The sequence below is a fragment of the Nanorana parkeri genome, unplaced genomic scaffold (assembly GCF_000935625.1).
Source record: "Nanorana parkeri isolate BGI_ZX_2015 unplaced genomic scaffold, ASM93562v1 scaffold1651, whole genome shotgun sequence".
NCBI lineage: Eukaryota > Metazoa > Chordata > Amphibia > Anura > Dicroglossidae > Nanorana > Nanorana parkeri.
This window is the reverse complement of record NW_017307919.1, coordinates 33449-60407: the sequence shown is the minus strand read 5'-3', so window position 1 is coordinate 60407 and position 26959 is coordinate 33449. Positions and strand designations below refer to the sequence as shown.

At 43.5% G+C, this 26959-nt stretch overlaps 1 protein-coding gene across 2 annotated transcripts in view; it reads right to left on the bottom strand.

Moving 5' to 3' along the window:
* The window catches only part of RPL34 (ribosomal protein L34), a 28032-nt gene extending 9876 nt beyond the window's left edge, over nucleotides 1-18156 (bottom strand). The window contains exon 1 of one of the 2 annotated variants that reach the window (XM_018570998.1): nucleotides 18145-18156. The gene's annotated coding sequence lies outside the window, so the exon portion shown is untranslated. Of the gene's footprint in view, nucleotides 1-728; nucleotides 760-18144 lie in introns of those variants that run through there. The other variant, XM_018570997.1, reaches the window with a different exon arrangement.
* Between the last annotated feature and the right edge of the window lie 8803 nt (nucleotides 18157-26959).

Here is a 26959-nt window from a genome sequence, read left to right as displayed (position 1 = left end):
AGAAACACATTGTGACATGTTATAGTGTGCTGCATACAATGCAACATGTCAGCAGCAGAAATAACACATAAGGCAAGTTGTCTTGTCTGTGTGTTGGGTTACCTTGACTGTCACAGCCCAATGGGTCTGCATGTAGGCTGTATTCACACTGTTATAGTGGATTAACATGCACTGTGTAAAGGGAGCACATTCAGAACACAGTATAACAATGTGGACCCGGCCTCGGGGGTCATACAATAATAAACCTGCCTCTGGGGTCACCATACACATTACAGTCAACGTTTGATTTACCTTGGATATGCAACATGCAGGCTTCCCTAATCCAGCCAATCAGGCAGGGCCTCACACTACATAGCTGTTGGTAGCTCTAAAGGAGATGTGTGGCGAGATTTAGGCATTCCATGTCACTGTGCACAGATGGGATAAACACGTGATACATGGGATCCAGGCTCAGTACAAGGACTGCTCCATGAAACCAGAGCACAAACTACTCTCTCCCCGGGACACAATCCATGGAAGCCGCCTGTTTCAGGGCCGGATGATGTCTCCCGGCACCACTAACTTCCTCTACCTCCCACCATGGCTAACAATCTAAGCACCAATACAACAAAGGAAACCCCCGTTACACATATACCGGGCCCCCCGAACTCCTCTCTAAGCAGATAACGAGGATTAACGCGGATTGATAACTCAAAGTCCCTCTTGTATAGTGTAATAAGCGGCCATACCTGGTGCCGCCGTCACCGGAAGAGGAAAGAAAGAGGGTGGGATTGAGCCAAGCGGAAGAATTTACGTTCAGCCCGCCCACTTATTCCGAAGCCACTTCCTGCTTAGTCTCCTAAGAGAAGAGCTGCTCATCGTGCTCTTCTACAGAGCCAGGTCACAGCATAGTTTTCATCGTTTCTCTCACCCTGCTTTCCGTGTCATTTATGCACAGCTTTTACCATAGTAGTGAATGCAGCAGCTTGATTAATGGGGCGTTTGCCCTTAACAAACATGGCGGTGCAGTGTGCGCGCAAGCGCCCCGGGCTCTTTACCGTGGTTCTGCTCTTGGGGATGGCACTTCAGAGCAAGTTCGAGGCAGCGCTTCTGTATGATACTCACAAGGATGGGGGTGTGATGGAATTAAAGGGGGGGGGGAAATGGAGCGTTTTCCTGAAAGCAACATGGAGGTGAATTTGCTAAGCCTGGAGCTGTTGTGCATAGCAACCAATCAGCTTCTATCATTTTCAAAGCTTAATTGAACAAGCTGAGGAGAGAAGCTGATTGGTTTACTTTACAGCTCCCCCATTTTATTAACCCCTTCATGACTGAGGCCTTTTTTTAATTTTTTGTACCCATGTTATATTCCACATTTTAGGCCTGAAAATTACTTAAAACCCCCCAACATTATAAAGGGGTTAAATTCCCTCCGTAGAGACTGACTTTTGTTATTCTGCAAATTCTGGATTCCTGTCTTGTTGATGTAAACATCGTGAGGGTAAAACAATAAAAAAGTGTCCGAGACAATCTTTGGAGCACAGTCAATCAGCTTTTAAATACGGTATTCATTTTCCAAGCTATGTGCTAAAAATGAAAGAGGCTGATTGGCTGCTATGAGCAACAGCACCAGTTGAGCTAGAACTTGTCAGAGACACTTTTCCTTTCCAGATCTGCATATTTATTCCAGGTCAGCTCATTGGAAAGTATTGATGCCATTTTGTCAGCGTGACAACCAGGAAACTAGTAATTTTAGCCAGGAGGTGAGCTATGTCACTGATAGTTTTGCACCGAATTAGGCGATCTCAGTTTGTACCAAGCCCATGGCTTCCCTACTGAGGACAAGTCTGTCGATAAGGAAAGGTGGATTGTTGTTCTCGGTCAGTGATGCAACCTATTGAAGCATGAGGCTCGGCAAAGCATCCCACCGATCTTCAGGAAAACAACATTTTCTAGTTCTAATCTTTCACTAAGATGTACGATCCCTGTAGTTAAAGTGACATTAACCACTTGCTGACCGGGGTGTTTACACCCCCTTCCTGTCCGGGCCATTTTTCAATGTTCAGCGCTGCAGTACTTTGACTGACATTTGTTCCGTCATGCAACGCTGTACTGAAATTAATTTTGTACCATTTTTTGGGGTCAGATAGGGCTTTATTTTTGTGGTATTTAATCACCACTACGGGGTTTTTTTTTTTTTACTATATAATGAAAAAAGTACCTGGAAATTTTGAAAAAAACTCTGTTCTCCCTACGTTATATTATAAAACATTTATTATTACACAATTTTTTGGTAAAATATAAAAGGCGGGGTCACGTCGGTTAAATAGACACCAAACATGTAAAGCTTTAAAATTGCGAAAAAACGACCATACCCAAAATTGACCATAGCCGACGCTTTAAAAGCTTTTACCGCTCATATGTTTAGTGTTATCAGTGATTGATGACTCTAGAATTATTGCTCTCACTCCGACGTTCGCGGCGATATGTAACTTGTGCAGCTCAATGGATGTAATCGTCGTTTGCGCACGTAGGTGGACTCGACGCATGTTTGCGTGTGCATGTGGGGGGGGGGGACTTTAATTTTTCTTTATTGCTTTGATATGCGACTTTTAATTTTTTTAAAAAAATTTTAAACGAATTTTTTAAAACTTTTTTTTCACTTAACTTTATTGCTATCACATAGGGAGCAAACAAGCTCCCTATGTGATAGCCAATTTGCAGTGACAGGTCCTCTTTATGGAGACATCAGGGGTCTTTAAGATCCTAATGTCATCTAGGGACCCCCCAGAGAAGCTGATGAAGCAGAGACCTGCTTCACCAGCTTCTCTCCGGTTTCTGTACCGGAGAGTGACAGAGGAATGCGGAAGTGATGTAATACACATTACTTCCTGCATTCAGACGAGAAGATCAAACGCAGATCGTGTACTGATCTCCGGCCGCAGAGCTGCTGTGCTGGTCCCGGGCTCACGCTGGGCTGCGACGGAGGGGGGCGCACACCCGCACGCATATATCAATCGATCAGGCGTCTCTACAGGTGGCTGTTTACATTCAAAGCCGATTTCCTGTTCGTGCGCGCCGCCTAGCGACGGGCACGAGCGGGGCGGGATGGGAAGTTTAAAAACGCCCACCTGCATTCAAGAAGCCGCTGTCCGGCCGTTTAATTACAACGGCCGGTCAGCAGGTGGTTAAAGTCTAATTTGTTTTACTTATATCTACTGGTAGCATGCAGTAGATATATGCAAAAAACATTTGAAAAAATAAAAAAGTTACCAAATAGGTAAAAACTTACCTGTGTCTCTGCCGCTCGCTCGAGCGGCCGTGCAGGAGGATGTGTGCGGGCGCATGCGCAGTGGACATCCCCGGCGGGGAGAACTACAGTGAAAGTCAATGCACGCAGCTGTGAGCATGCATGCTGGACAGACTACATAGGACAGGAAGAGACAGCAGTCTGCTCTGAATCAGAGACCGGCACCCGTGCTGGAGGGATTGCTGAAAACTACAGGAAAGAAGATCGGATCACGAGGCATCATTTAAGGTAAGTGTATACACCAGCATTAGGGGGGAATGGAGGGTTTAATTGCACTTTATTTAGATGCCCGCCCTTTGGAACTGTTTTAAAATTCCTATTTTCTTTTAACAACCTGATATATAAAACTGGGTTTATGAGGGAAGTTATACAAAGGCAATGATACTTTTATTACACATTTTCCCTGTTTTTATCCATACGAAGATTCTGTTTGCTTTTACATGACAGTTGGCTTTGGGTGATGCCACTAAGCTTATTGTTATAGTGGAAGTGAAGTAAAAAAAAATGTTGACCAGCCAGCTTTCTATCACAGAAGAGACTGTTGCAGAAATCCCAACTCTCCTGGGAGTCTCCCACTATTAGATAGCGGCTCCCGGCCGCCCGGGTGAGAAACATTTTCTCCCGGAAAGATTTACTCTGCTCGATCTAGCAGCAGCTGTCAGAATACAAAAAAAAACCCACAGCAGATAGCAAAGAAGCTATTGCTTCCTGTGCTATCTGCCATCATGTCATGGGGGGCGCACCTCCCTGAAATGAGAAGGGCACCTCCCTGAAATTGCTGTTTTCAGGTTGGGATCCCTGCTGTTGTCTTTTCTGTCATATAGTTTCTAGCTTACTATTAGGAATTTTCTGCACATACGCAGCTCAGTGCACAGGCTTGGCATCCTGGGATGTGCATCAAGCACATGCAGAGGAGTTACACCGATGAGGCCCAGACAATCAGCTGTCCGAAGACTAGAAACAATCTCAATACAAATTAGTAAACTAAACATGAGATTGTAGTCCATCATAGGAGTGATCTTGGAGCTGTGCCTACTGTTCAACACACACAGGGACCATAGGGAAGAAAAGTAGCCACTCTCCAGTAGGAAGGGCAGTGTCAGCACCAATTCAGAGATGATTTGAGGGTCTACACCCGAGTGATACACAAATAAGATACATTGTTGTTAAAAGCTCTTGAATACATTTTTAAGATTTAACTCCCAAGTTTATTGTCCCTATAAATGTTAAAAGTTGAGGCAGGAGGAGGGAATTGCTTTAGGAATTGCTTTGGTATTAAAGGAGAACTATGGGGTTTAGGCTTTTCCCCATAGTTCTCCTTAGGGTAATGGGAGGACACAAACTAGCGTCCTCCCGTCACCCTAAGCTCAGTATACCGCGAGCTGTACCTCGTGGTATACTGAGACGCCGCAGGTATACTGAGACGCCGCATCTGAAGCTGATCCCGACAACTATGCAGGGATCCGCCCAGCTGCGTGACTGACAGCTGGCTCTGCCTACCTTTGGAAATGTTTAGTAATAGCAATCTACACACACATACTTCTAGGTAATTGCCGGCATTGCATTCTTTGCATACCTTATTTCTCTTTTCTTTCCCAGTCTTCTGACAGTGGCCATGTTTACTAAGGGCAGATTAAAAGCTCTCCTATTACTTCCTTGATTTCTGGCACATGCGACAAAGACATGTGACCATGCACATCATCTCAGGGGAGGAAAATGCCTTTCCCTGAGATCTTGAGAGATTACAGATGAGATTTCCCAGCAATGCTCTGCTGATGACAAGACAATCCCAGTGGGCATTTTGTTGGCAAACTGAAGTCATTTTGCCCTTTCAAAGCAGGAAGTGAATGCTCTGCAAGTGTAAGTATTTCAAAATCCCAGCATTTTACACCTGACACATCTACATAGAAGGGTGCATTGGTAGAATTTGATTTTTGAACGATAATCGTAAGGTGTATGTGCACCTTTAGACTTTGCTAGGAAAATCAGACAACAAGCAATTATCTGTAAAACTTTTGTTTAGCATTACAATGGTACCGTACGCAAAAACAAACATTTAATCCTTCCAGTACGGGGGAGTCCCCTGCAAGGGTAGTTTTGAAATGTTTCAGTTATATCACCATGGGCACAGTTTTAATCTCTAATCTAGCAGAAGATCATGATCAGGTTTGCATGTAGTTTATTAATGTGAACATGTCGCTGTGCCGCAACTGCTTTCACTTAATGTTTAAGCGGAACTTTAAGCAGATATAAAAGACACAAATGAATGCAGTTCATTAATACATCATTACATTTTTTTTTAATGCAAGGAGTGTAGGTACATGAATTTGACTTATTAACTTCTTGCAATCCCCTGTATAATAGAGCTCAGAGTGGAAGAAGAAGCAGCAGCATAATGAGCCAAACAAGGAACATGCTAATAGGAGGACAAAGCAGAGTGACAGAGAGATGAGCCCACCCAGGGCTCAGAAGAAGTGAGTTGAATGATGCTGGATATCTAGTGGCAGAGAATAAGCAGTCCAAGGAATGGCTCCAGAGCGAAGGTGATTATTGCAGCAAAAGCTGATTTTTTTAAATTGTATTTTTTAATAGTCTATTCATTTTTATATATTTGACTGGAGTTCTGCTCTAAATTGCCATAAGAGACATATGGGGGCTGCCATAGGTGACCTTCTAAAAATGTTAGTTGCTTGGCTGTTACATTGACACACTTGAGCTGATGTGCTAAAGGAGCTGAGAATCTTCACACAGTGAATTGAGTGAATATTAGTATTCAATAATGTGCAGATGAAATAAGTAATATTCACACAATTTATTGTGTGAAGATTCTCAACTCCTTTAGTAAATCAGCCTCACTGGCTTCAATATTTCTGAGTCTCTGTCCTGGAACAAGTATCCATATTTTGTAACGACAGGTTTACTTTAAAGCAGTGGTTCTCAACCTGTGTAACCTCAGGACCTACATATATCCTTGGTCATTAAGTCGAGACCCGAGTTGCAATGGAACGCATGGCATTAGGGTACAGCGCGTTCCAGTGCGGGCATACGAACTGTGGGTGGGAGGTGCGTTTGGGGTACCACATGAATGAATGGCAACGCAACACACCTCCCACACCAGAATGCATGGTAGGTGCGCTTGCATGGCACAGTTTAACGCACTGTACTAGTGTGAATGGGCCCTCAGAAACACTGACATACATACACAGACACAATCTCACACACTTTTTTAAGCTCCACCCAGTCTCTCTACCTTACGAGAACTGGAGTGGATCCTCAGCCTGGGGTCCAGTGTGGGCTGCTGTGCTGTGCCATTGCTTGTACAGCTTCCTTGCGTGCCCTGTAGAGGTGTTGGGAGCCAGAACATGACATCACTCCGGTCTAGGCACCGCTACAGGACACGTGAGGGAGCTGTAAGCCATGCACGTTTGGCTGGAGCTCCCTTGCGGCCATAGCCCCATCCCATCCCACATCAAGCTGATACTCAGTGCCGGGCAGCATATTTTGAATGACTGTTTAGCGTGAGAATTAACAGTGCTGCGCTAGGGGGAGGCAGAGGAGCCTCTAACCTAAACAAGGGGAAAACATGCGGCAACCCACTGAACACGGGGTCACGACCCACCAGCTGAGAACCAAGGTTTTAAAGGAAACCTTTAGAGAAATTGCCAACTTCCTCTGAAACTTAGTTACCTGGCTTTCATCTTAGTGACATACGCTAAACATGAGTGAACTTCCTTAATGCAACACAAATTAATGAGCATCATAATACAACGGACGTGACCACAATAGTGAGAATGGGCCCCTATAGGAGAACTATGAGGTGAGTGATTTTCAATGAAACTGTCACAAGTCGAGTCTATTGATCGGGAAGTGAGCGAACACATACTGTCGCTCGCTCACTTCACGATCTCCCTGCAGAGAGAACCCCCCAGGAATTCCACCCCCCCCAAAGGAGAACCCCCCAGGGATTCCCCCTCTCCGATCCTCCAGCGCTGACTGGAGGAACAGATGGGGGAGGGGCAGGCACAGCTGGCTCTGCCTCTAGATAGGCAGAGCCCGCTGTCAATCAGCTAGCTGGGTGGATCTCAACAGCATTGTCAGGATCCGTCCCGACTGCGGCAGTCTCAGTATACAGTTTGCTATAGCTTGCTATATACTGAGCTTTGGGTCACGGGAAGAAGTTAGTATAGGTCCTCCCGTGACCCTTAAGAGAACTATAGGATGAAAAGTTTACTCCACAGTTCTCTTTTAAAGCCATTGGATCAGCATGACAGCCAAGCAACTAACATTTTCAGAAACAGATCATTAATGACACAGCAGGTTTCCTTTTTAGACCTGCTTACCAGCCCCATTTGGGAAATCCATCACTAGACTCGAGTCAGGTTTTTCAAAGGCAAAATTAAATACAAAGCTCTAAGAATGATATAAGAAAAGGTTAATACATCTAGAAGCCAATTCTGTATTACTGGCTCGATAAAGAATAATGCAAAAGGGTTTTGTATGTACCGTAGTTATCCTTTGCTGGCACCCCATACCAATCTAACTAGTTTTACTTTATACTAATAATGCAAATACAGTATCCAATGTATTCATTGTTCTTAGACACTGCCTGTGTTTGTTATCTTTCTCTTCCTAGCCCAGTTTTCCTTATTCCCTCAATTAATTCTTTTCCGGGAGCAGTGAGATGATTTCACATACTTACCTGTCAAGATCTTTCCTTTCATCTCTTTTAGTAGGTGCACTCACAGCGGGGTCACTAGGCAGACATGTGTGCTAATCAATGACAGCTCTCTCTGTGCTTTAACGCTTTTGCTCCCTGCTGGCTCCTTGTGCTTAATATTTTGTTTGCACCACCATCTTGCTGTTTCATTTTGGATTGAACCCCACTCTTAAAGATTGTCATCACTGACTACAGCCAAAATTAGGTTATATCTTCATGATATGAATAAACAAATAAAAAACATGTTGGAATTTTGACCTCATTTGTACACATTTTGAACATTCAGGCCCTGTTCACATGATTTTCAGGTCCTGATCAGGTCTGGATCAGGTGCGGATTTGCAGACGCGGTGCTATGTGTTTTGCCGCGTTTTTGATGCGTTCCAGTAAAAAAAAAAAAAAATAATCTTTTTTTTTGCTGGAGTGGGGCTGTCAGTATGTTAGCTGCAGTGCAGTGCGTTTTTGACGCGTTTTGCGCTTCCGGACCGTTTCCTGACCGTACAAAATGTGACATGCAGCATTTTTTCTGTCGTAACCTGTCAGCACAGAAAACGGACGTCGTGTGAACAGGCCCTCAGTGTTTAAAAAAAGATCCAGTCTTAAGCTGGCCACACACCTTACAACCATCGCATGACTTTTGTCTTGCGATGGTTGTAAGGTAATTAAAAAAGCGTACAATCTGCACATCTTGGACAGGCAGATGGTACTTGCGATAATCGCAGGCTCGCCCCGCTGAGGGGCGGGCTTCCGATGACCGCAATGCTAAATTCGCAGTATGCGCTTGCCGACAATCGTACGATTCTCGGCGGGTTTTCGAACATGTTCCTAAGATAAAAGTCATGCGACCGTACAGTAGAAATGGTCGCACGCCTTCCACACACCTTGCGATAATCATACGATCGCGGGATTTCCCGCGATTATCGTACGTTTATAGCAAGGTGTGTGGGCACCTTTAGCTATAAACGGAGTAATTGAAAGGTATGCCATTTTTGTCAACAATTTGTAGTTGATTAATCCTCGTGTACATGATAAATGTTTTACACAATCATTACCGTTGTCATTTCAAGCTACCAGGTGACATATTTTTTAATCTTTAGAATTTTCCTGACAGGCTATTTATTCCAGTATGAATGCAACTTTCCCTGAGTCTTGGGCTTAAAGCATATTTCCACTTTTGCAGCCAAATTGGGATAACCCCTTAATGTTAGCTATATGTTACCATTTACATTGCATAACTTAAAAAAGAAAATTTTAAATTGTTGCTTGTTTTATACTTTCTTAAAAATTCTGCCTAACACCCCCATCCCTTTTGTAATGTTAAGGATGGGACTGTACAAAGTTATGTTTATTCTAATTAACCCTGTCTGTACTGTGCCGGCAGATGTCAATATTACTAGATAAGGAGGGCTGTCTGTCCTAACAAAGGGTTAAATATTCTCAAGGCATTCTATGTTAATGCACTTTTAAAAACTGTCCCATGTCTACACACTGCCATCTGTTCTAACCACTGCAAGTTCCAAACAAAACAACTAAAAGGTGTGTGTGTGTGCATATGTGTATATACACTATATTGACAAAAGTATTGGGACGCCTGCCTTTACACGCACATGAACTTTAATGGCATCCGAGTCTTAGTCCGTAGGGTTCAATATTGAGTTGGCCCACCCTTTGCAGCTATAACAGCTTCAACTCTTCTGGGAAGGCGTCCACTAGGTTTAGGAGTGTGTCTATGGGAACGTTTGACCATTCTTCCAGAAGTGCATTTGTGAGGTCAGGTACTGATGTTGGATGAGAAGGCCGGGCTCGCATGAAATTGTCCAAAATGTCTTGGTATGCTGATGCCTTAAGAGTTCCCTTCACCGGAACTAATGGGCCAGGCCCAACCCCTGAAGAACAACCCTACACCATAATCCCTCCTCCACCAAACTTTACACTTGGCACAATGCAGTCAGGCAAGTACCGTTCTCCTGGCAACCGCCAAACCCAGACACACCCAGACAGAGAAGCGTGATTCGTCACTCCAGGGAACACGTCTCCTCTTCTCTAGAGTCCAGTGGCGGCATACTTTACACCACTGCATCCAACGCTTTGCATTGCACTTGGTGATGTAAGGCTTGGATGCAGCTGCTCGGCCATGGAAACCCGTTCCATGAAGAGCTCTATGCACTGTTGTTGTGCCAATCTGAAGGCCACACGAAGTTTGAAGGTCTGTAGCTATTGACTCTGCAGACAGTTGGCGACTTCGGCGCACTGTGCGCTTCGGCATGTGCTGACCCCGCTCTGTCATTTTACGCGGCCTACCACTTCGTGGCTAAGTTGCTGTTGTTCCCAGTTGCTTCCACTTAGTGGTATTATAACAAACAGTTGACCGTGGAGTATTTAGTAGCAACAGCAAAGAGATGCAGGCATCCAAGATGCATGGAAGTGTCATTAATAAATGTGTTAATAGTAATTCTCAAGCAACCAGAAACTAAAGTTATCCAGGATCGCCCAGTCCTCTTGGGCGCCGGATAACTGGGAGGTTTCAAAGACTTTGTGAATGACCTAACCTAGAACAGCATAGAATCTATGGTTTTCTTTTCCTTCCACTCAGGTATCCACTCCCCCCACCACACCACTGACCCCTGCGCAGAGGAAAATGACTCTCACCTTAGCAGGAGGGAAGCACAGCAGATAAGCTTGAGGAAGTCTAACGAGAAGGGAGAAAGTGGGCCAAAGGCACACATAAACAACACATTTATTGCATGAAACTTTATAATAATGTGCAATGTCTCTTACAAAGAAATGGCTCCATAAACAGTCCTTCAATAACCAAGGTGACTGTCTCGAAGTGATTGATGATCAGTCATTCATTAATGTTAATCGTGCACTGCAGGAATGGGGCAACCATGAGCAAAGGCACAGCCGCATGCAGCTTAATAACCCAAGTGTCCTTAAAAGAGAACTATGGGGTAACCTTTTTATCCCATAGTTCTCTTTAGGGTCACGGGAGGACATATACGAATGTTCTCCCATGACCCAAAGCTCAGTATATAGCGGGCTATTGCCTGCTATATAACAAGAGCGCCGCTGCCGGGACAGATCCCGACAAGAGTGTAGAGATCCACCCAGCTGGCTGACAGCGGGCTATGCCTGAGTTCAATGCACCACCACACCCCCTCCCGCCCAAAAACAAAGTGAGCCGGCCGGGTTGCGTTCCAGAGGCCGAACGCACTGTATGGTGTGACAGGGCCCTGAAGCAGTATGGGGGGAGGAGAGGGGGATTTTTTTAACCTTTAATGTCACTTTAAAGTGGACCTTTACCCCCCTCTTTCACTAAAAATCACATAAGCATACAACTCTGCATGCTGGTTTAAAATCATATTACATTAATTAGTTAAACAAACATGTTTTTAATTTACTTACAAATAGAGTTTATCCACTACCTGGTCCACTTTGGCACAAATGATGTAATGTGCCCAAGCATTGCATCCTGGGAAGGTTACATCAGCAATGCATTGGTTGGAAATCTCATTTGTAATCTCATGAGATCTCAGGGAAAGACATTTTCCTCCTCTGAGATGATGTGCATGGTCACATGTCCTAGTCACATGTGCCGGAGTTCCAGGAAGTAAAGTGAGATCTAGTAACCTGCCGTTAGTTAAATTGACCACTGTCAGAAGACCTGGAAAGAAAAGAGAAATAAGGTATGCAATTATCTATAAGTATGTGTGTGTAGATTGTTATTACTAAGACTAGTACTAACGTTTCTAAAGTTGCCTTTGTTGTTTTTTTAAAGTAAGGGCGCAAGTGAAGGGAGGGAAGGGATCTGTTTTTGGCCAGTGTCTACTTGCAGAGGTGGATAGTGTTTTGAGCCCATCAAAATCAATGATGCCCTTCTCCCTGGCCTTAAGCATGGTTTCCTTCTGTTTGTAAAAGTGCACTCTGCACAGTACATTCCGTAGCTGAATAGCATAGGGCTGTCAATAACAGGGCATGCGTGGACCCAATCTATCTCAATCGAGTCTTGCACGGGGTTGTCCAGGAGACTGAAAATTCACGAACAGGTGACGACTGTGCACTCCCCCAACTTTCATTAAAAAGTTTAAATGTCCTTTGGTAGCTCAGCAGGGTTGACTGACTTGTAAGGTCCCTGAGGTTCCTTCTCGCTACTTTTCCCCATTATGCGCAGAAAGAGAGGAGTGATAAGGGTTTTCAAGTGGAGAAGGCTAAGTTGGATGCAGGTTTTCCAGGAGAGAGCATTTTCACACACCTATTGGCAAATTGTGTACCCCATCCCCCCTGCAAATTTAGGGTAGTTACCTTATGTTACTACCCTAAATGTAGCAGTGACATCATCACTGTGCTGCACCTAGCTTGTGCAAAAAATAGAGCAGTGAAAAAGGCCCAGCAGGTAAACCCATTACAGGCTGCCTGCAAAAAACTACAGAAGTGGGTGGATACAAGATCAGTCACCATGTACAAGGAGAGAGAGCCGCAGTGACTGGTCTTTATTACAGGAAGCTCCGGCACAGAGGCAAAGTTTCACACTGGATTACTGCACAGATCTGGAAGAAATATATAAAGCACACCAAGAATCAAGTAAGAATAACATAACACATATACTGTAGATCAGTGGTTCTCAACTCATGGGTCGCGACCCAAAAGTGGGTCGCGAGCCCTTCTGGAGTGGGTCGCGTAACATTTGTTTAACAAATTCTGCTTTAACACATTTAAAGCTTAAATGCAGCCAGGGACCCACTGAAGTGAGTATTGCAGATAAAATAAATAAATAGGTACTAGACATGTGCATTCAGATGAAAATCTGCATTTTTGGACATTCGGATGCATCCGAATGAAACAAATAACAAATTTGAACGTATTAAAGTTTTTGACGCATCCAACATTTATATGAATATCATTAATAATGTTGTAAAACTTGAAAATAAATTTAAAAAAAACAGAACGGGGTCCCCCCAATTCCTACTAGACCCTTCAGGTCTGGTAGGAATTTTGGGGGGAACCCCATGCCAAAGAAAAAAAACCTGCGTGGTGTCCCCCCTGAAATGCCTTACCAGACCCTTGATCTGAGTAGTCAAAAGTCCCTTATTTGAAAAAAAAAAACACAACACAACAATGTCCATCAATGTAATCCCCAGGTTAATCAATTCGTCTAGCGATGTAGAGCCTCGTCAATCACGATGCCTGCCGACTCGATGAAACAAAAAATCTCTAGAAGGTAACTGAAGGGGCTTAGCAAGTCATGACATCACTGAACTTGTACCACCTTTTGTTTTACATTCTGTGACAGCTCTCGGTCCCCTGATGGGATGTAAACAAAGGGGCGAAACAGGTCACGTGCTGCCAGTGTTCGTTGAGATCGGACATGGCAACAGGGATTTATTTGTTTGGTCAAGGCGGCGAGTGATCCTCATCGTGATTGATGAGGATCTACATAGCTGGACGACGTGTCTGACCTGGGAATTACATTGATTGGAATTTTTTTTTGGGGGGGGGGGGGGGGGGGGGGTTATTAAAGGGGGGGGAGGGGTTAATAAAGGAATTGTCAAAAACTGTTTTTTTTTTTTTCAAATAAAATACTTTTGAGCACAGTGTGGTGTGTTTATTTACTATTTTACTATGTATTTGATGAATGAGTAGGAGTAGCAACTACCCCTTACTCATTCACGAAGGGGGGCGGGATCTGGGTGACCCAGATTTAGATAAGCCCCACTGTCCACAGACCCACCTGCCCATACCACCACCTGGCTTACATAAAACTAAATGAAGTTTCGTGACATACACAAGTCTAACAGTTACCACTGTGACCTCTCTCTACTCACATACTGAGGATCATCTAACTGAATTGTGACCACTCTCTCTCCCCCCTGACTAATAGAGAAACAGCTATAACAGCTAAAACAAGCAACTAGCACCACTCTGAATTTCTTTATTTTGACAAATAGTGGAACACTTATAACCACTGTGACCTATCTCTTCTGACAAATAGAGGAACCACTGTGACCTCTCTTTCTTCACACAGCTAGAAGAACACCAAGCACTACTGTAATCCTTCTCTTCTTACAAACAAAAGAACTTCTAGCACGATTGTGACTTGTGTCTTTTGACAAATAGTGGAACACTTAGAACCACTTTGACTTATCTCTTCTGACCAATAGAGGAACAACTAACTCCACTATTACCAGTGGCGTAACAATCACCATAGCGACCCAGGCGGTCGCTATGGGGCCCGATGCCGTGCGGGCCACCTGGGTCGCTATGGGATCTTCTGCTGCTGGCTTTCACTGGCGTCTGAAGACGAACACGCCGCTGTTCAGATCATCTGTGCAGTGGTGCGTTCGTCTCCACAGTCAATGAGAGCCAGCAGCAGCGGGGGAGCAGGCTGGATCCGGTGTTCTATCAACATCGCGAGCCTCTGACGTCACGGGCAGTGGAGGAGGAGGCGGGCCCATGCTCGGCAGCAGGGGAGGAGGCGGCCTCGGTGACGAAGAAGGAGGCGGGCCCGGCGACGGAGAAGGTAAGGAGTGCGACCAGCCCACCTGAGGGTGATCCTGCAGAGCCCACCATAGAAAGTCTATGCAGGGTCACCCTCAGGTGGGATCTCAAGTGGGCTCTGCAAGGGGTATAACTAGAAATCACGGGGCCCCATACAAAATTTTGCTATGGGGCCCTGTGATTTCTAGTTACGCCCCTGACTATTACCACTATATTCTGACAAAAATAAGAACACCTAATGCTAACTCTCTTTTCTGATCATAAGAGTAATGCCTAACATCCTGGTGACCTATCTCTCCCCTTTGACATGAAGAGAAACACCTAGCTCCTCCCTGATTTCTTTCTCCTGACAAATAGACAAACATCTAACATCATAGTGACCTTTCCCTACTGACAGATTGAAGCTGGTCATATACAGCTAGATTTTTTAGCATATTTCTGCTGAATCATGCAGAATTCAGGCCCTGTTGGCACTAACTGGCTGGACAGACTTCAAATGAACAATCAACGGAGCCATGTGGAAAATTGGCAGATGAACAACAACCACCTCCAAGCATCCAACTCCATTGTGACTTCTCTCTTTTGAAAAAAACAGGAAGACCTAGCACCATGTAAACTTTTCTCTTTTGACATACAGTAGAGGAATGCCTAACACCACTGTAACCTTTTTCTTCTGAAAAAGACAGTAGCACCTGGCACTACTGTGACCTTTTCTGAAAAGCAAGGTAGGGAGACCAATTACTAGAGGTGCAATGAAATGAAAATTTCAAAACCGAAACGAAAATTTAAAAAAATGTCAGGCCGAAACCGAAAATATTTTTATTTGAACTTTTATTTATTTTTTTAAAACTTTTTATTTTTTTATATTTATTTATTCATTCATTTTTTAATAAATATTTTTATTTTTTACTTTAGTTTTAGGGGCTTTGGGGAAATAGGGGTCTAAACAGACCCCTGGGATTTCCCTTTTAACATAGAAAAGAAATTGAGGACATCAATCTCTTTTTCTGCAGCCCCTGTTATAAATGAACAGGAATCCTCTATACTGAGTGTTTTTGTTCATTCAGATCACGAGGACAGAGTATGTTTACTATAACCACAGTCATGAATGAACAGGAGGTGATGTGGATCACTTCCCATTCATTCATAATTGAGCGATCACTGAGTGTTTGTACCGCTCTACTTCCTGACAGCTGTCACAGGAGGCCGAGCGAGCGGTGCTCAGCCTGCTTTGACAGCACTGCAAGCTGTCTCTGCCCACACCGCTCTCTGATCTGTCACAGGAGGCTGAGCGCTGCGGGGAAGAGAGACGCCGGCTGCTCACAGAGCTCTCCTCCCGCAGCGCTTGGGCCGCCTGTGACAGTTTCTCTCCTCCTGCTGGGACACACAGCAGCGCCCAGCGGGGAGGAGCGAATACACGGATGCACCGCTACATCGGCCAGAAAATTGCACTTTCTACATTATGCCAAAAGTGCCATTTTCGGCCAATATGTTTCGGTGGCCGATATATCGGTGCATCCCAACCAATTGCCACTGTGACCTCTTTCTCTCACTCTGACAAATAGAGGAACACCTACTGCAACTGCCACCTCTCTTCTTTCTAGAACAAGTCAATATGTTTAAGAATTCAGTGTAAGCATGAAATACAGACATTTTGCAGTATGCTGAACTATTTTCATAAGTGACACCACAACCTTTTTTGCTGCTGATTGATTATTATTTTCTGTACACTTATATAGCATTGTCAGAATGATTTCTTCTGGGTCTGTTGAACTGTTTGTGGAAATCACACAGTATATGATCCCTAACAGAATCATATTCAGCTTCATCTTTTCCCCTCCCCGATCAGATGTCTGCTTAATATCCCAGATGATCTGATACAGTGTACTCTTCATAAATACCCATGTGTATGGAACCAGATGATTCCTTAAGAATTCAAAAAAATGTTAATGCCTGGAAAAATTTATTCCAGGGGGTTTTCCACATTTTTAAATCTGTTTAGAGCTTAGGGTGCATGCTGCTTAAAGTAAGTAACATTCAATTAGGTTAATGCATAAAATTATCACAGCAAATTATTTCAGTTCTAATGTATGTAGAAGTGAAAGGGGTGGATTTGTATATCTCAATTATGGTTTACAGGGGTAATTAAGTATGCTTCTGCAACTCCCACTTCAATTTCAGCACATACCATTACTTAGCTCCTTATGTCAAATCTATCAGATTATTTATGTACTTTCACAATGAAAACAAAATAATCCATTTCCTTACTTCCTAATCCTATCAACGTGAACAGCACTGTAACTTCTGCATCATCTTTGTAGGAAAATTTTAATTTACATCTTGTTACAAGATAAGTAAAGTTATCATCGGAATTCTAATTAAAGAGGATGATTGACAAAGGTAGAACATCAAAGAGCAGAAACGAATATGATAACTCCAAGTCTTATTAATTAGTCCGCGTGGAAGAAATTTTCTGGGACATCAAGCTGTGGCTTCTGCAAGAGCGAGAGAGGAAGAAGGGGAAAAAAAAAGACAGGCTAGGAAAATGTGTGTTTCTTTGAAGTTAGCAATGGAGAATGTGATGGAGGTAATTGTGCCTGACTGAATCCAGTAATGAAGAGCTGCAGATCAGTGCTTGGAATGGAGCGTGAGAGTCTAGTAACGAATATGGCTGCACCCCCTGCTGCGAAGAAACAGAATGCAGAGCCGCCTAATTGACCCAGTCCCTCTCCCAGGAGCACACTGTTATTATTTATTAATTTTTAATTTCTGAATTATTTACGTCCTGGGAAATTATATCTGACAGCCCGTTAGGCTCAGTAAGTTAATGGTGGATGAAAAGCCTGACTCCCAGAATTAGCGGGGATGGGGGCTCAGGCATCTGAATTTAATGATTTTGGAAAGGAAAATTGATTTCACACAGCGTGTCACTTTACACTACTTTAGGGACACACCAGCTATTTGATTATTTGAGGAATAACCAACTGAAAGTCTATTTGAAGTGTAAATGAATCACAGTGCTTGGCTGTTTATTTTATCTTGTCTAATGAGAGTTATGGGTTTGCTTAAAGTTGCAGATTTTAACAGATGCAGAAATGATCCTCTTAGCTGCTTGCTGGAATTCATGCCAATATACAGGGAGATGAAAAGCCACAGGTCTTTTCGATTACACCATCTCTTCTATAATGCTCTCAGCCATCTAGTTCTAAAAAGTATGAGGGTGGGAGTGAATTTATGGCAGAATAGAATTAGACTTTCTAAATATAATCATTTGCAGTTTGGCTGACCCATGGTTCAGAAGGGAGAATAATCTGGTATAAATATGTATGATAACCAGTCAATTTTGTTACACATTGACTGGCTTGAAAACCCGCCGAAAATCGTACGATTGTCAGTGGGTTAGTGCCGGGAGACAAATGCCGAACGGGCCGGTGTGCGCAAGCGCACACTGCCCGTGTGGCATTGGTATCATCAGAAGCCCTCCCCTCAGCGGGCTTGCGATGATCGCAAGTACGATCTGCCTGTCCAAGATGGGCAGATCGTACAAGGTTTTAATTACTTTACAACCATCGCACAATGAAAGTCATGCGATGGTTGTAAAGTGTATGGCCAGCTTATGGTTTATAAAAGGAAGTACTAAATACTTCATATCTGGACTGGTTCCAAACACCTGAAGGTAAAGAAAGCAGTAATGATTAACCACTTGCTGACCAGGGTGTTTACACCCCCTTCCTGTCCAGGCCATTTTTCAGTATTCAGCGCTGCGGTACTTTGGCTGACGTTTAGTCCGTCATGCAACTCTGTACTTTGGTATTTAATCACCACTGGGGTTTTTATTTTTTACTATATAACAAAAAAAGTACTGAATATTTAAAAAAATTGGTTTTCCCTTTATTATTTTATGAAACATTTATTTTTACACAATTTTTTGGTAAAATATAAAAGACGGGGTCACGTCGTGTAAATAGGCACCAGACATGTCAAGCCTTAAAATTGCGCTCGCCCGCGAAATCGCAAAGAAACACCATAGCCAAAAGTGGTCATAGGCGACGCTTTAAAAGATTTTACCGCTCATCAGTTTAGTGTTATCAGTGATTGATGGCCCTAAACTTTTTGCTCTCATTGCGACGTTCGCGGCGATATGCAACACGTGCAGCATAATTGTAGTAATCGTTGTTTTTGCGTGTAGGCGCCACTAACACATTTTTGCGCATCTATGTGGGGGTGGGGGGACTTTAAAACATTTTTGTGGGGTTTTTTTTTGTTTTGTGTGTGTACATTTTTATTTATTTTGTGAGCAATTTTTTTTTTTTACTTTTTTTACACTTAACTTTATTGTTATTATCACATAGGGTGCTAAGAAGTTCCCTATATACAAATTACAGTTACAGGTCCCCTTTATGGAGACATCAGAGGTCTCTAAGACCCCTAATGTGACCTAGGGACCACCAGAGAAGCTGATGAAGCACAGATCTGCTTCATCAGCTTCTCTCCGGTTTCTGTACCGGAGAGTGACAGAGGAATGCGGAAGTGATGTAATATACATCACTTCCTGCAGTCAGAGACCGGAAGGTGAGCGGAGGGAGATCGGGTATTGATCTCCCTCCAGTCTCAGTGCACAGAGCCTCCACATCGCCAGGGATGGATGGATGGATGCCCGGGATCGCGGGGACGGCGGAGGCGGGGACAGTGACCAGAGGTAAGGAGGGGGGGGCGCACCCTCACTTGAATCATACAAGAGATCGGGCATCTTTACAGACGCCAGACCGCTTGTATGTAAACGGCCATCGCTGGCGCGGGCACGAAGGATGTCTAAAGACGCCCACCCGCATCCAGGAGACTACCAACCGGCCGTCTTTCAACGATCGGCGGACGGGAGGTGGTTAAACTATCCATACACACCTACATGGGCTGAACAAGAGAAAATCAACGAGTGCGATGGTTGTAAGGTGTATGGGCAGCTTTAGAGAGATTCACCCACTCTTCTTCCAACTGGGACACTTATTCTGGTGATCCTGGTGACCAGCAAAGACTTCTCTCACTTTGAAGGGATTTTCTCTCACTTCTTGTTGTTACTATGGTATAGGAAATGAAGGGAAGTTGCTTTTTCCTAAGAGGAAAAAAGTTTTGGCTTTAGTTACATTTTAAAGTAGTATTAAACTTACTTTTTTTTTTCAATAATGAATCCAGATGGAACAAATATACATTGCCCAGCAAAGCATTACTTTACATTTTTGCCCGAGCACTTACCATCATTATGTTTCTGAACAGCTGCTTCCAAGTCTCCCAGCTCAGCTTCCCTGAACTTCTTGTCCAGTACAAAATCACAAAAGACAGCGCAGACTCCAGCAACTGTTTATCTACTAGCTTGAAGAAGGGAGGAGAGGGGCCGGGGAGAAGGAGACACACACAGCTTACTAGCACACACAAGGGTGACTGCATAGCACTGCTTGAGAAAGGAGTCTCTCTAAAACAGGAAGTAAGGACCAGTGCTCAGGGGACCAGCTGATTCTGCAGGAAACTTAGGGGGTTATTCATAAAAGGGTGAAGAGTTTGGAGAAGAAAGGAGAAGGGAACAATCTAGGACAACATAGCTGAACTGGAAAGTGAGCTGAATTGGAGAATCTTTCCAAATCGGCTATTTTGGCCTAGATTGTTCACTTCTCCTGCATTCTCCAAACTCTTTTGTGAATAACCACCTAAAACACGATTTCAAATGGGCATTTGTAGAGTCAGGTGGTGCTTGCAGGGTCACCACCCATGGATTGTGTTATGAACAATTCAGCAAGAATCAGCTAACATTTGAGCTGTCTATGGTCAGAATAACAATAATAACGCTAGTAATTTCAGCAACAGTAATAAACATTTGGTGGTTTTAGCATTTTCACAGGTTGAAGGGGTGTGGGTGCTGGCGGTGCACAGTCTTGGGGAACTGTTTGCTGGCAGTGGACTTTCCTGGGTGGAAGGCTGGGGGGTTGTTGTGTTGGTGGTCCACGTTAATAGGAGGTTGGTGACCTCTGCATCATCCAGCTCTGGCCATCACCCCACACCCAGCTCACTGATGTCAATAGATGGCAGTAGCTGGCAGGGACACCGGCCAGAGCATTCTGCTCAGCTCCTGGCAACCAGTAACATCCCTGGTTGCCGGAGCTGGGCAGGAAGCCAGCCACAGTGTTCTAGGTTGCTAAGAGCTGGGCAGGGAGATGTGTATGGCCCTTAAACATCTCCCCATCTGGCTCTTAGCAACCTGGGACACTCGTTCCAGAAAGGTGGTGGCAGGCACACTGAACACAGCCATGATACTCTGCCTGCCACCCCTGACAGTATCATAATCACAGTCCTTCCTGTTAATACATTTCTCAAGTGCTGCAAAGAGAGATCAACATGAGCTAGTACACCATATAGTGGAATGTGACTGAGACCATCTTGTCTCAGATAAGTATTCAGTTGGCAGACACAATGACAGACACAAATACTTTTCCTAACCTGGGCTAGTAAGCAGTCACTGCCCTGGATGCAAGTAAATCCTGCAAAACATTATTTACAAAAAAATAGCTAATCAGTTATTTAAACTCAGCTTGGTATACCAAGGTCAAGACGAAAATCAGGGACAGAAGCAGAGAATTTCAGCAGTGCACCTACACAATACTCTACTATGGTTCTCCAATGGCAGGGGAAATCTTACTGAAATGTCAGTGTTTGAGTCTTGGGATTGGCTGAGGAAGCAGAGAGTAATTACCCAGTATAATCTTCCAAGCAGTTCTTTAATTTAATTTTTCTTTCTTCGATACTCACCGATACAGAATAGCAATACAGGAAGTCCCATAAAGGAAGGCGGGCGGCGTGTAATGACTCGCCACCCAGCTTCCTAATTAGCCGAGAAGAAGTCTCCATGCTCCCTCGTCACCCGGTGACTGGAACCGATCAATCAGGAAGCCGGGCATGTAATTACTCACCGCCCGGCTTCCTGATACCGTAAGTTTCGGAATCAGCATGAAGAGCATTTGGGCTAGTATTACTATATACCCAATTAGAACCCCTGTCAGGTTTTTACTGCTATCTGTTGCTCTGTTAAGGTGCCCATACACTGCACGATTCTCGTACGAGAATGGCTGGAAATCCCGCGATCGTACGAGAATCGTGCAGTGTATGGAAGGCATGCGACTTTTGTATTTCGAGCATGTTGGAAAACCAGCCGAGAATCTTACCATTGAGAGATGACTGCCGAACGGACCGGTGTGCGCACGCACACACTGCCCGTTCAGCATTGCAGTCATTGGAAGCCCGCCCCTCAGGGGGGCGGGCTTGCGGTGATCGCAAGTACGATCTGCCTGTCCAAGATGGACAGGCAGTACTTTAAGTACTTTACAACCGTCGCAAGACAAAAGTCTTGCGAGGGTTGTAGAGTGTATGGGCACCTCAAGGGGGATTTCTGTCACAGTGACAATGTTTCACCAGGCAGGAAGTGAGGAAAAATATGTAAGAGGGACAGGGACAGGGACAGAAATCAAAATCTGAGGGAAATTCTAGCCTTTTCCTACTCTACTAAAAAAAATACATTTCTGTGTGTGTTGCTTTGGTGCTTGGACCCTCACTTCCTGCATAATACAACCGTTGATCAGGTAACAGTAAAAAAAATAATAACAGGAGTTCTAATGCTTCCCAATAAGAATTGGCTGAACATACACCTGATTTCCCTCCAGAATATGCTGGTCTCCTATTTGATTCAGTGTGCTCACAAAGTACTTGTGCACAACCAAATCTCTGGAATTGTACCTAGATTGTTCCTGGCATGTCTCTGGCTTTCTTTTGCAGCAGCAGCAACTGAGCTCAGTGTTCTGCGAGTAAGGATGAAAGCGGTGGACTGCACATGTGCAGTTAGGCTCCAGTAATGGATTAAAATCTCAATACAAATTAGTAAAGTAAACATGAGATTGTAGTCCATCACAGGAGGGAGCGGTGGCTACTTTACAATACACACAAGGACCATGGGGAAGAAAAGTAGCCACCCTCCAGAAGGAAGGTCAGTGTCAGCACCAATTCAGAGAATCTACAGCTGAGGGATACCCAAATAAGCTACATTTTTGTTAATAGTTAAGGTACTTTTTTAAGGTTTAACTCCTGAATTTAGTGTCACTTTAAAGATGAACATGACTAACCACTATATATGAATGGTGCTTTTCTTCACCATGTAAATGGAAAAGGAACTTAGAAGCAACTCAAAAGGAGCTAAGAAGGAAATAAAAAGCAGCTGAGATGAAACTCAGAAGGTAACTAATAGCAGCCCAGAAGGACTTTAGAATGAATTCAAAGTCATCAAATGCACATAACGTACAAGTCAGATATGCCTGGACTTACATAATCCTAGCCCTTATCCTAACCAAGAAAGTACCTGAAAGTACTTTCTTGGTTAGAATTATATATCTACTACAAACTACCCTCTGGCTTTATAAATACTTGCAAATTGGAAACTGTCTTTTAGGAGTGATTGCAACAAAAAATCTGCGCTTTTGGAAAGTAAACTAAAAGTCAAATAGTGATCCTAAAGCTGCTATGAAAAGTGTAAAGTGTTGTCACAGCGCTAAAGGTTTGAGATAAATATAAAAATATGTGAATATATATGGATCAAAACATGAGTGACAACCCTGTGTATAAGTCTTCAAAAAAACCTACCAATATGAATATAAAGTACCAAAAAACAGGTGTCCATAAAGGACTGAAAAAGTGCTGATGTGCAAACAATCAAAAGGAAAGCTACATTCCTCAATAAGATAAGTGAATAAATGTAACAGGATATCACACTATAAAAACCATAAAACTAAGTATATCGAAGTGAACTATAAAAAATTAAATAACCATTCAATAAAATTATTTCATAAATATGTGAAGGAGTGCAAAATAGCAGTGAAAACAGTGAAGCAAATGTAACAATCAAAATTGAATTACAGATACAAGGATGAAAAAGATGTAAAAAATGAAAAAACGAAAAAAACAGAAGTCCTTCCAGAAATTTCAGTCCGTGATGTGAACTAACACAAACTGCACCGAAAAATATATATACGAAAAAATTAAATAAGTTATATAAAAATCAATATGAGCGTTCTGATAAGAGTTCCACAATTCTTCCTCACCCGATCTGAAGCCCCCCAAGCGGTGGTTACTCACCAGATGGTGTATGGACAGCAAGCTCCTCTTAATAGCTGTGTTCCGGTCCCTTAGCTCACTGATATGTGCAGGATTCCCCGGCAATGTAGTGGATAACCCCAGGTAACCTCGCCCGTCGCGCTGCACCGAGTCCAATTAAAACCCGGCTCCTTCCGCTCGCCAGTTGCTGATATATTTATCTCCCCGTCTTTAGCAGAGACCCACCAGGGTCTGTATGTGCTGTTTCTCTAATTCAAACCAGGTAGAGGAAGCCCCTGATGCCGAACACCTCCCAGTGATTTCCTCCTCTCAGGTCTTTTAGGAGTGCTAAAGGTGGCCATACGCTTTACAACGTATAAAGCGTTGTAAAGTAATTACAAAAACGTACGATCTGCCCATCTTGGACAGGCAGATCGTACTTGCGATCATTGCAAGCCCGCCCCGCTGACCGCAATGCTGAACGGCCCGTGCGGCAGTCATCTCACGATCATGATTCAAACCAGCCGAAAATCGTACGATTCTCGGCTGGTTTTCCAACATGCTCGAAATACAAAAGTCGTGCAACCGTACAGTAGAAACAGTTGCACGCCTTACATACACTGCACGATTATCGTACGATCACAGGATTTCCTAGTTTTTCAATTAGGGTTGATTCACACCTTCGAGCCATGCTAAACCCACAGCCACTTGTGTGCAGTGATAGAAACAGTGCTGATGTGGCAAAAGTGAGGAATTTTATTGAAATGTCGCAAATTACATTTCATTTTGTTTTACAGGTACAGCGTGATGTGTGTGGCTGTGCCACGTTGCACCACAAACAGGTACTAGATGCATGTTTGGTTTATTTATTATTGGGCACCCCAGGAACCCGCATTTCTAAGCCTGCTTTACTATGCAAATTGCAACTAAAGAATCTGACCCTGCCCCCAACACTCACTCCCCTGACTCCCTTTCAGCCAGTTAGGTCACCCATCATATTGAGTTGTCTAAGGAGGAGGGAGGGGACAGGTCACCCGAGCTTTGATCATAGTTTCCATAATACAGTTTCCCAGGTTTGGGGCTATTGAGACCCTGTGTAAATAAACGTAAAGTGAATGTAGTACCTGGCAGTGATGGTTATACAGCTCAGGGACCAGTTTATCATGCAGAATAAGCAACAGGTACATCCTAAGTTAATGTCTTCATTTCTTATTTTTGTTCTTTTATTATGATTTAGGAGCAATAAGCAGTAAAGCCAGGATCAAACTATAATTCAAGGTATTTGCTTATATTTTCACTGCAATGATGAATTCAGTACCAAGAGATGCTAACTATTTGAAGGTATATAAATTGCCCATTCACTGCTGGGGGGACTTAGGTAACAACTTCAAACAATGAACATTTGCCTACAGCCTTTTCACCCGATACAGCATCCTCTGCATTTCAAATCAGCGTAGCCATCTATAGTAAGTAGCAAATCCTACAACTAACGGTGTAAGTTGTTGCCATTTCAAATAAACAAATTTATTTAAAAAGGCATACAGCAATGTGTGAAGTACAGCAAGCAGGAGGAATCAGTCTATATTTTTTCAACTTTAGTAAACTGAAATATTAAAGGTTGCTTTGGGTTAGTGGACCATACACAATCTTTCCTCTTTACTTTGTTTATTGAATAAGCATACTAAGATGCTCTCCTTCTTACACCACCCAGCCTTCCCCCCAGCACTTGACTCCCCTGCTGCTTTTCATAAGTGGAAAGAAAAGGGCGTTACGCATTTTTACTCATTTTATAATACCAACAATATATTACCTTTCCCAAATATACAATCATGATACTCAATCCCATCCTCGGAGCTCTTTCGTTACTTACAAATAAAAAGCTTTATACAAGCCAATAGCCACCTAAATGGGAACTTACAGTCTATGTCCCCATTTGAAACAATTTGTAAACGAGACCCCCACTCACCCGGTATTATTTCGCAACTATATATCGCATCCCTGCCACCCACCCAAACCCCACATCACCCATATATGGACCGCTGGCAGAAAGACCTGGACCTCGTGCTCTCTGAAGACATGTGGTCCCAGATATGGACCTCCACCAACTCCTGCTCTAAGAGCGCCAGAGTACTCGAGACAAACTACAAACTACTCCTCCGTTGGTATATTACCCCCTCCCAGGCTCAGCACTTTGTGTTGGAATGCGAGGGCACTTGCTTCCGTGGTTGCCCTGCCAGTGGCACATATATGCATGTATGGTGGTCATGTTCCGTCCTCCAGCCGTTCTGGTCAAAAATCTTTAAAATGATTTCAACTCTTATGGGCACTCCTGTCCCCCCTTTCCCCGCAAACAGCATTACTTAACACCAAACCCACGCACATCCCATTTACTAGATTCAAATTAATGCTCCATGTCCTCTCAGCCGCCAAAATCACTATTGCCAGCTCCTGGCTGACCAACAAAGTCTCCTTTCAGGCCAATAAAAACAGAATCCACTGGATCTTCTCACACGATAAACTTTACGCACGCCTAGACGATCAAATGCCGAAGTTTGAGAAGTTATGGGAGCCCTGGATAAGACACTTCCTGCCACCGACCTTTGACACACGCTTACTCATCTTATGATCTCTCCCCTCCCTAACTACACGGCTGACTTGCGGGTGTACTGGACTGAGCGTCAAACTTCCCTAGTCCCCCCCTCCCTCCCCCACTTTATTTCCCCCCCTCACTGTTACGCTTCTCCTCTGTCCTCCTCCTCTCCTGGTCTGCTCCGACCGTGATGGTGGGATTCCCACCAAAACCGTTTCCCCCACCTTCTCCTGTAAAGATAGGTGATTGCTATAAGTATGTCACGCAAGTTGTAATGCCATCTGTTACATAGCAATACCAATGTCTACATTACTGTATATGCACACGCACGATGTTCGTGTAAGTGCAATGTTTAACCAATACTTTACTGAAAAATAAAAATGTTTTGAAACTAAAAAAAAAGCATACTAAGGCTAGATATTTGTTATTATTATGTAGATTTGTAATTATATATCTATTATATATTCTAGATACAGTGAGGCACATTTACTAAAAGAGTTGAGAATGTTCACAAAAAGAGTTAAGATTCACTTCAATTATAAAATCAAGTGCAGAGAAAATAAACAAGATTGATTTTCCAATTGAACTGAACCTTCACTCTTTGTTGTGTAAACACACTCAACTTCTTCTGTAAATTAGCCCCCATATCTATAAGAAATGCACCGCAGTCTACCAATTTTAAAATCTTTAAATGTTGTGCAAAAGATAACTTTTAATGTACAAACAGATTTAACATCTGTTATGAA